This window comes from Homalodisca vitripennis, chromosome 1 (genome assembly GCF_021130785.1).
Source record: "Homalodisca vitripennis isolate AUS2020 chromosome 1, UT_GWSS_2.1, whole genome shotgun sequence".
Taxonomy (NCBI): Eukaryota; Metazoa; Arthropoda; class Insecta; order Hemiptera; family Cicadellidae; genus Homalodisca; species Homalodisca vitripennis.
Window position 1 is genome coordinate 9,865,290 of NC_060207.1, and position 12,278 is coordinate 9,877,567.

Genomic DNA, 12,278 nt, shown 5'->3' on the forward strand with positions numbered 1-12,278 from the left:
CTGTGAATATCTATTGGAAGTTCAAAAACACTGAATTATGTAGGGAAATTTGCACATTTCCAGCTTATCCGAACAGAACAAATAATCCAAAGTTCTAATAAGCAGTATACAAATGAAAGTACCCATTATTTTGTACGGCTGTATACGTGTGAAGGTCATATATGTGTTCATACGCCTTGTACGTTTCATTTCTGAATTTCAAACTATTTTGAAATAGGTCAATTTTTGGTAATTTAGTGAAAAAACAACGATTGAAAAATGGTTTAGTCCGATTTACTCAGGAAAACTAAAACCTACAACAAACAATAAATAACCACCTCAATCACAGCACTCTAGATCTGTATGCCTTTCCAGTTAGACATGTATCTTTGCAGATTATATAGTAAAAAATATATTGTGTGCATTAAATAGATGGTGGAATATTATATTTGACTTAAGATATTAAAATATTTTCATATTGTTAAAAACTACTATGAAATGTTTCAGAAGCAGTGCGGTTATTACTTTTAATCTACTATTGAATTTAACCCTTTTCAATACTAAAAATAATCCAATAAAACAGTTTACAGAAACATGCCCCCAAAAATATTAATGTCTCCATTACGTAGTATACACAGCATCTTGTTTAATTTTTTGAATATCTTTGTTACATGCACGACGCAGTATCTTCATCAATAAACAAGAACGTGTGTCCGGCATCTCCTGCCTAAGCCATGGCAGTCATGTACGAGTATATTGGATTACAGGCACCGATTTGGTAACACAAGTGCCGCATAATGAGCCTATGGTTGATCGGCCTGCCCTGATTAACCCTCCACGATTAGGGTCTCTGTTTTGCATATCAGCTTTGCCGTAATGGGGATCACCTCAATCATCATAAAACAAAACAAACGAGATATACAGCAGTATTTATGGCGGTTTAGGCTGCTTTATGTGTAACTAGGGCGGAAAACTATTGAGAAAAATTACGGCAATTAAACTAAAAAACTTTTAGACAGGTGGTCAGGTTTTAAATGGTCTAAACGATTTAACTTGTCAAAAATCGAAAAGTGAGCTAACCCTTGGGTTGGATGGATGGTTCAATAATATAGTTAAAGGATACCGAATGGTTTGCACACTTACAAGGTTACTATAGTAATATTCTTTGTTGATGTTACATGCACAATTTCAAGTAAACAACTCATTTCATTAGGCTACATACCTTACTATGTAACATTGTTTAAAATTTATAATATTTTACTCAGATTTAGATTATTTTTTTAGTCTGTAATTTTCTTGTTGCTATAATAGTTACACGTAAGAATAATATACAAATTTTCACCAAAGGTCTGCCAAATTCCTTAGGGAGACATTAGACTTAACGTTGCTTATAGTTTAAAAATAAAGCTTCAATAAAAATTTCAAGACTATTGTAATCCAGATTTCTTGCAGACAGCAGATAGGCATTATAAATAAATTTTTTCCATCCCCTGGAGTGATACATATTATATCATTCTAAGGATAGAATTAGACATCCTATGAAGGTACATCTACCATTATCAAACTCATCTAAATATAACTCGATGTAAAATCATAAGCCCATAGGCCTAGAGACTATTGTCAAATATAAATACAGAGAGAATTATGGGAAGTTTAATCAGTCCCTTGAGTGATAACGCTCAGCCAACACGTATTCTTTCCATACCAAGGACTCCAAGGGTTCTTGAGATCGAATCATTACTATATATATCACATTTGTTTCTTTGAAAATTAAACTTTACAAATAAGTTTAACAATTACCACACTTTTGGAAAATAGAAAATTAGAACTCAATGTTTCAATTACATTTTAGTAGCCTACGGAATAAAAATTAATGAGAATACATATACAAATATTATTAATACAATTATTACCATTTATTGACTATGAATAAATAGATTAATAAATGTACAAGAAAAATGATAATTCCGATAAAAACTGCATTTCTTAGAAAGAGATCTTTTTTATTTTTAAAATAACAAATAATACAATTTTTAGGAGTCGTTTATAAATTATTCTTATTCTTCGATTGGAACTTTATGTGTACTTAAAGTAAGTATTAAGCAAATCATTATCTATAAAAGATATTTGTTAGTTAAGCAATGATTATTTTAGGGTATACAAAATTTAACACGCATTCAATTAGAATACGTAGATTATAATTTTCGAAAAAGCACCGTTAACGGGTTAAAGTTCAAGAGTTAAAATACGTCTCACGATTAAACTTATTTTTGTGTTAGATCGAATAGAGTGTAGTGTAAAACACTTACCTGTTGAAGAATCTATCGTCTTACACGATTTAACTAAACCACTGTTAACCACTTGCTCGATCATATTACCGAATAGAAACAGGGAAAATAGCGGCTTCGCTATCATTGTAATCCTTATGACCGTATTTGCATGAGGCTGTTTCACCATTATGCCTGAGGTCCAATCTCACCTACAATGATCATTGCGATTCCAGAGATTATCGGCTTATACCACACTAAAAGCTGATCACTGCCTGTACTATAACGGTGCTATAATTGTTGCACGGGTCAGTCTGGTGTTACAACCACGTTCCTTTCTTCCGCAAACTAATTTGAATATTACTACCCCTGTATGACGAATTAATAAAACTTACAATATTGGTACGTTTAAAAAACTAATTTTGTAAAATCTGTACACGTTGTAAAATATTCTTGAATAAATTATCGTTATAATAAACAACGTGATAATTGATTCGATAAATTCGATAATTTTCAAAATTTCAGATTGTTTATACATAAATTATAGCTAGTATAGTTATTGAACATACTTTGTAAAGCACCAAGAATAAGAAAATGTAAGCATTGATTTAGTATGTATTGATATTTAAAGATGAAATATAGCTTCGCTGATAATTTTAGTCTCAAATCTTTAGGAACCTTTCCACAATGCAAGGTAAAATAAAAATTATAACTTCCTGCCTTAGATGGCTTCAACATTGCCACCAAGAGAATTTCTATCTCTAAAATTATACCAGGAATACAGCAATTGAAGCCCCAAACCATTTGACGATTCCCTTATAGGTTTTCTATCTCTAGTACCTTCGGAAAATATCTCCATAAGAATCGTAGTCTATTGGAGTTCTCTGCTAAAAGTTGTACAGTTTGGTTGTTCGAGTGCTCATCCATTCTATAGTAAAAATTTGTTCCATGAGATATAATATACCAATTTGAATTACTTTGCATGCATCTAAATACTTGGAAACACAGATAAGACTCATAGAATAGGTGGGTTTTTAGAAAACATTTTACCCAAGATATATCCTTGTACAGGTTCAAAAGGGTTACCTTTGGCTAAAAAACCTTTCGTAATACGTGTATTTTAAGTTTTATTACAATCTATGCTTTTTAAGTCGTTTAAGATAGTTGTATGAAAAAACCCCGCCGACCTTACAGTCCATTGATCTTTAGAATGTTCACTGCAATTCTCTTGTTTCTAGAGCATGAAAACCCTAGAAGTTATTCAGTTGATATTCTTTCTTAGAAGATAAATATCAAATTTGATTAAAAGTTAGGCACTCAGATGTTACGAAGTATTATTGTACAGCCCATAAGGATGTCTGAACAACTATCTTCAGTTTAGAGTAAAATAAGATTTACTTTATAACGTCATGCCTACTTTATTGTAAAGTTATTTTCATCGCTAACGAATTTTACTCCAGTTACCAAAAAATGATAATTTAGATATGTATAATATTAGGTGAGAATATCCACATTCAATCGTTATATTAAGCACAATAACTTTTACAAATAAGGTGGTGGGAAGGGTTCATTCAATGTGAATGTTGAGTTTAGCCGCAGATCATCTTTATCTTAGTGCAGCGTCTGGAATAAACAAGCGCTGTCACATACTTGACTCCTGGAATCTGGAAGATTCGTCTAAAAAGATCCAAGAACATTCGGCAACGAAGAAGCTTACAAAGGACTCTTTAAATTATTACGACTTCCAAGACGTATCTACTACAAAATATAGCGTAATTTAGGTAAAAATATATTCTCACTGCACAATTGTAGGAAAATCTTATATTTTCATCGATAGGCCAGTTGTAGGGAACCAAACATGAGGCAGTATTAGTTGTTTACTGTTCATGGAAAAAACTCAACGAGTAGTAGATACACATCTGCAGTCCCAAAAATTGTAGAATCTAGACGTTACTCACTCATTTCAACTTATGGAGACTTGAAAAGAAAATTCCGTTAACAATTTATTTACCGTCATGTTACAATATATGGGTCCGATGTAAGAACGAATGGTATTACAGTTACCGGTTTCAAAATGATTGAAATAAGATTCTTAGCCAGATAATTTGTGTGGTTTAATGACAAGAGAGATATATAGCAACTATCATATATTTTAATAAACCTTTATTATTTGTAAAAAATTAATGATTGAACATATTTAAACAGATATAAACTTAATAATATGCCGTTACATAAACTGTCTTTCTACTTGTATTGGTACAAACAAAATTATCTATCTCGGTTATCTATTGGAATATTGAAAGGCTTCATGCACTTTGCATAATACAGATTCTATTACATAAAACCACCCTCAAGGAAAAACTCGGGAAAACCTTGTCATCTTATTTTGATGAATCTTCTTTTCATTATGCAAATGTTGTCTGCTCTTATAAAACAAGCAAGTTTCCGGGGAGCAAGCAAACTTTGCAAACAGTTTACTTGGTACAAGGGAGGGACCAGGACTCGAGTCGCAAGCTAATACAGTCAACACCAGCGTCTGCAGGGAGGTCACTGTGTTTTAAACGTTACTGTAGGGACAACATCTTTAGTATTTATTTTTTCTGGTTCGAGGGTTTCATTAGTAAATTTTATATGACAAATGAGCTACTATTATGAGCCGCGTTGTAATTGCTAAGAGAAGGTGAAAATTGATATTCCAGAGCCAATAAAATGTCTGTAGAATTAATATTTTACTCTCTCACTTTCTTCAGTTTTTCTGACACACCAATGTAAGACAAAACGTAAGCGTTGTCGAGTCTTTTAGAGCGCAAATCAGCTCTTTTCACTGCTAATGTTATTTTAATGGGAAAACATAGGTGAGATTTCGTTAGAGAGGTGAGTTAGGGAAATGTTTTAGACAGCTATGAAACTAACTTTCAAATTACAGTTGAAATTCTAGAAATTGGCAAGGTAGAATTCGTTTCACCTCACTGCTATTCACGTCTAAATAAACCAAGCTGCTATAAAGTTAAAAAACTAGTAGCTTCATATCAGAAACAGCAACTCCTGTTTCACCAGGTAACAATAGTTGCCAACAAAAAGTATTATAAGCCTTTATAGTTCCAATATTTTGGAAACCTAAGTAATCAAGCCAGAACTGTAATACGTTGTGTCATAAGTTTAACAATATGTTTTGCATTTAGATGAACCTAGATATAATGGCTAGTTTTTAATCCTGTAGACAGTCAGTAAAATTATAATTTTACACCGCATACGATACAAGTCTTTTCCAAAGCCTTTTATACACCTGTTAATTACTATGTAATTTAATTATTGAACTACATTGTCTATTCACATAAAATGTCATCACATGCTACGAAACGTATACAGACTACCATTATATTATAAACTCAAGATGAAATGCTCAGATCTAAGAATCTTTTTATACAATTTTAAAAACTAAATCATGAGAATTGAATGTAAGTAACTGTACACTACAGATTTACATCATTATATAATTGAATTAAAAGATTTGTTCACCATTCCAAGAAACTGTCTTGTTCTTCAGATTTAAAACTGTTTTTTATTAACTTTACTCAGATTTTGTACTTTAGAAAAATTGTAACACACTGTTGGCTGTCAAATATATGTTTTAATGTTCTTGCTACTTTAAATTAAATCTGGCGATGCCACGTTATTTTTTAATTAATTTAGTTTAAAATATCAATTGTGTATGATTTTCAATAGAAATAAATAATAAAATCCAAAGCGAAGTATCAACTGTTAATAGTTGATATTTACATTATGAAGAAAATAAATTATTAAGAATACATGAAATTTTATGCCTCAGACGTTTTATGATTTGTTTTTCATTTCATAAAAACATAATTATCTTGTTTGTAAAACAATAATCTAAATATTTCTTTCTCATAATGATATATAACATTCTTTAGAAATTACTTTACAGCGTAGAAGTTTCTGTACACCGTAGAGCTACATTCATTTTTAATTGAACTAAATAATTTACTGTCTCGTCAAAAATCACTCCTTGGTTTTTTTTGTTTATTTACGATTACCTATTCATATACATTTTACTTCTGGTAAGTTTACTGAATATTATGGATAACTACTTATCTTGATTGTTGACAAAAGAGTATGCTTTTTTGAGGACCAACACGTAGAGGATACGCTAATAAATTTGGATATGATATGTACTGATTTACCAAAGTATATCAGTTAAAACGATGAGTTTGATGATCAGCCCTAAAATGTATAATGGAAGGATAGTTTGTGATGCAATAGATAAACGGATTTTTTTGTAATTTTGTACCATGAATAGAGTTAATATCTAAAATTTAATTAAAATGTATTTATTTCTTAAGAACAAGGATTTTCGGATTCGAATATCAAAGTTTTCCAACATAAATGTTTAACATGTAATAACTAACATTGATAACTCAATTGTTTTATTGTACCTACTATTAACAAAACAAAAACATTATTCCGTTATGATGGTTAATGGACCTTACGACCTAGATGTTCACCTCGTTAAAGAGGACTTGTCTTGGTGACACTAGCGCTCTTCTCATTACTAACGGCAGTTCCGCTAACTGCTCCCATTAACACAGTCTGCCCGAAGGCTATTTGTAAAAAGACTAATAAAAATCAGTAAAGTTTCCAACACAGTTTTCACAATACTAGGTTTTACTACGAGTTCTCAGTTCACCACAAATGTTATAGAAGTAGGCTAATAAATATATCTATTGAAATATTTACGTATACGATTCAACAATATGGTTCTTATATTAACCTAATACAATATTTATGGAATCACAAAGTTCTTTTAATTGGTAATTGCATTTTCTAAGCAGTTTGTGCTAGAAAAATTTCATTATACAAAAAGATTCTAATGTAAACTTTTGTGAAAATATAGGGTTTAAATAGAGTTGTTTCACGTATTAGATAAACAACGAGTAATGATTTGATAATTGAAGCAATCAGTCCTTGATTTAAAATTGATAGGACTTTATAGGTGATTTAAAAAGATAACATGACTTAGAATGGTTTCAATGCTAATGTTTTTGAAAAGAATATAAAACTACGTTTTGAACCAATCTTTTTATATTTAAATGTGTAGCTCAATTTGATTGACCCTAAATATCGATAATAGATATACATTTATAATGAGTTGTAAAAATCTTGATAACAGTAGCAATATTGTGTCTTAAAAAAATGATAGTCAAAATGTTTTTTATGGAAATACAAATAAAAAAAAAAATTAAAACCGAGGGATTATGGAATATCAATAGATTTTGCTTCATAATGTGTGAATTCCACAAACATCTATAAATAATGATTAATGTTAAAATAATCTTTTGATGTAATCAAATTCGGTTACAGTAATTCAGTAAAATAATATAATTGTAACATTATAACAGCAAGTAAACTAATCTCTTGTTAAATACTCTATTTTGTGTATATTTTTGTGCCTTTTTAGGTGGATTTTGTGTAAGAAATAAACCTATTGTAATTTGTCTTCATAGTAGCGTTTACTGAAAGTGTTTGCAACTTCACTGATCATGACCTTCAGTAAAAATAACCACCCCTTCCTTTGTTGAAAAGCTTAGATATATATATATATAGCTCGGTACGCTGTTTCGTTTCAATATGGCGGCCAATTAAAATTTAATCCCAGTAGGACTCATGTGTAGGTTTTTAAAAATAAAGTAATTCAAACTTAATAAACTTGTAAGTTCACTTAATTACGTCAGAGTTCAACCCTTTACATACACTTTAACAATTTTTGTTTCTGCAAATAATATTAGAACTATTATTTTCATATTTTTTTACGATAAATTATAGCTAGTACCGGTATCTAAAATGGTAAGAGATGTAAAAAGGTATACGTTTGAAAATGGCTTTAAATTGTTCAAAGTCACTAAATAAGCATTTTATTTTTGTCATATTGTGGCATAGTTTTGCAGAAAATTACTTAAGGCATGACTAGATGTTATATCTATAGGAAATTTAGATTGAATGTGTTTATAGATTACAACGGTTATCTTAATTAGTATTTGTTCACTTCTAAAAACTTACGTTCACCATCACTTGAAACCTGAAGGATTAAAAATGTGACGATACAAAATATAATTTTAATTCCACGAAACTTATGATAACTATTATTTCCTTGTAACATAATATAGTTAAAAACGTTCTCAAATACAAACGGGGGCCTTCTTGAAACCGTTTGTTGGCTAGTATTTTTGTTAACGAACTAACTAACCGAAGGTAAATTTAAGTACTGTCTTAGTACTAACTTCAGTTTTACAGGTCAGCAAAGTCTATGATTTATCCGGAGGTTAATAGTTAGAGTTTTCCAATACCAGGAAAGTACACATGAATGTAACACGAATATCCGTTTGTTTGGCGAGGAACATTCCGCGCACAGAAAATAGCTGCAATATCCGCCTAGAATGTAAAAGAGATCAGTGCGTTAGTGTTGGTACGTGAGAGCTTTGCTAATTTGTTTTGCTTTAACATGAATACCAGAAATAAAATAATTATACCAGAATTTTTGCTTACCATATCACTTGCTATCCTTTTTACCAAATAATAAATACTTTTGGAAGTACTACAAATAACTAATGAGAGTGTATACGATTTGTATTATAAATTATATGATTCTATTAAAATCCTACACTTATCTTATTATACACGTATTATCTTAATATGCACATATTCTGCATCATCAGTTTAGATATATATTTGTAGCGTTTTTAAAGCTACATTGGTTTATTTTTTAAAATTAAAACTTAAATTAAATGAAAATATTGGGAACGAAATATTGGGATTTAATTTTAAATTGGATTGTGAAAAGTCAGGGTAAAAACGAACATGTAATCCTTTGGCAAGTTAGTACTGGTAGTTTTAAATTGTTAAGAAGGCAGGTTGACTGCCTTGAATTAATCAGAACTAGTCTTGTTACGGCTATTGTACTCCTAGATGGATACAGCTGGACCAATGAGAGAACACCGCGGATGTCCGTCAGAATTACTTGGAAGGGGAAGTATATAAGCGCCAACTCATAAATTTTCGCCCTTCTTTTGGTAATTTTCGTGAATTAAGTTAATTACATTGCGCCGTGTTTCTAAATTTTTTCCGCGAGGGATTTTGACGTAAGCACCAAATTTATTGTACGTTTTATTGAAATATTCTACCAGATATGATTTTAAATTAATTTTGTTGTTTTTTTTTTTTTACTGGAAAAAATTAAATTCATAGAAACTACAGAGCGATCTGAATAACTGATTCTCGATGAATAATAGAGCATAATAGAATCATACAAGTTACATTTGGTTCATACTTGCAAGAAAAATGAATTAAAATTGAACTTTGTTAATAACTTTAATTGAGATTTGGTAATTTATTAATATTTAATTGGAACTGATTTATTGTGAATTGTTAATTGGTACCTAATTAATTGAACTTTAATAATTGTTTGAGAGAATTGTAATCTGAATAGCAGAGACTTGAAAGTTGAGGTTCAACTAGTGGAAATAGAAGTTTAAATTTTTATTTTGAATTTTAAGTTAACTTAGAAGTACAAATTTTTATTTTTATTATCTCCAAGTGGTATTTGATTTTTATTTTAAAACTTTATTATTTAATTTTAGAAGAGAGCTCTGATTTTTAGTTTGATATATTTGATTAATATTTTATTTCTTGCCAAAAGAACTTTTAAATTTACCAAACAGTTTGTCAATTCTTTGTGGAAAATAGAGTGATGAAAATTTTAAAACCTTGAACTTAGTAATTTTGCCAGTTTAAAATAAATCCATTATTTTTATTTAGAACTGTGATTTTTATTTTAGACAAACCAGATAATATTTAATAGTTAACAAATTTAGTAATAAATTGTACTTAATATTCACTAGGAGCTTACTAATCAAGAAAATATTTTATATCGTCTTGGATGTCTCATTGATAATTTAAATATTAATATTCTGGAATATTAATATCTACAATCCAAGTCATTATAACATGGTATATAAGATTAAATCTAATTGTTTTACATGTCCAGATTTACGAAGGATAACATTATAAAAACATTTAGTTAGTTTTGCTCTCTAAATGTAATCAGTAACTTTAGATTAGCTATGTATAGAATAAATGGCTGCAATGTTATTTAAATAGGGTATATAAGTACGTCTGCTGTTTTGTTTGTGATAGTTCCTCCGAGACAATACATTGTGTAAGGAACATAAATACAATTATTTACTAAGCGATAACAAATACATTTTTCTAAAAACCATTTGATTATTTTAGGTTATGTGAACATTTAAAAACTACATTGTAGGCAATGATTACCACAAGAATCATAATTAATATTTGTATCACTACTGATTATAATAATTACAATACGGTAGTTAAAGAAAACTATTGGTATAACTATTTTGATGAATGAAACTGAGTTTTAATTGTTGATAACTTCAGAATTCTAAATAACATTAATTTTTATCTGTCAAAAAATACACAGTCAATTTACAATTCATGAGCTGTTACAACACATTTTATTATTTAATAATACATTCAATAATCTTAGGATAAAAGTATTTTATTTTCCAACATTATACATCGAACATCAGTATACTGTATATCACACTTTATAGACACATATTAAGAACACTTTACATTTCGGCCTCAACTTACTGTATATCTCCATAAAGGAGAGTGAACATCGTTCTGTAACGTTAGTCTATCGATTCCGTTGCATTTTTTGGATTGTTAGTTTGTTGGATTTGGATCTGAAGAATAATTTTCAGCATGATATTGTTCGCCGTGTATTATCAGTTACTGACTATTAGCGTTTCTTGTCGTCATGCATTGTTTTATCCAATAGTCCTTACAATATACTATATAAATATATAATAGTTGCATATATGCTGAACCATGTGAAAGCTAAAATAATTTTAGCACGAAATACAAAAAAAATTGGTAACAGCCCCCAATACTTACGGCACTAATTAGGTTACATACCTGTATAAAATAATTTGGTTTACTGATGTGCTTATTTATTTAGCAAAAAGGTTTAAATCGTATAATGTGACCCTCTAGTCGAAAATAGTGACACTTATCCCACATGTAGTTGCGTATAGGTAACAGACAAGGCTATTGTAGGTCAGAAACTCGGCAAGGAATTGTAATTCCCAGAAAATTAAGTGCCGTACTAATCAACCGGCACCATTCAACTGTTATTAAATCAACAAGAGATTCAATTATACGCGGACCTTCCGCTACACGTGACTATACTTGCAAGCTTGCTGTATTCTGTTAACTTAATTCATTATTTGTTTGGCGTGTAAATTGTTTTCCTCAATTCTAGCTGGAAAAGAATCTGGAGCCCTGATATGGAACAAACACCGATCCAAGTGTACCAGGTGAACAAGTGAAAAAAGGTATCCAGAAAAATATTTACGTGGAAGTTGATAGATATCTTCGTTATATGAAACCCCCTTCTAAATCAACACTGAAATACTGAATATTAGAAGGGGGATTTGAACCAGAGTTAGTTTTAAGATGGATTAGGGTTTAATATTTCATTTTATTTTAAGATTCTTTTCAAATTAAGTACAAATGAAGCTTCGTAACAAAAACCCAAATATATAGTTGGGCTCAGTTTGTTTTCGATATATTGTGCGTACATATAGACAGATAGAAATGAAATATTTCCTACACGTTAAAAGCGCTAGGCTTTGCTCAACCAATATAGACTCAGATTACAGATTAAAATGGAATACTTGTACTAGCGTATAATATGCTGTACTAAAGACTTATCAAGCATACAGGAAAGTTCTACAGGAAACCAGAGCACTTTCCACGTGGTTTATGTGCCATCAGCCCTGAGCCACATTATGGATTTTATATGCCTTATTAACACCTTCTGACTCGTCTCACTCATGAAGCCTCGAACATGTAATGACATCTTATACAACTTTATATGTGTGTCATAAAAACTTAGTAAATGGACTATTACTGTTCTTCAACTCATCGTAT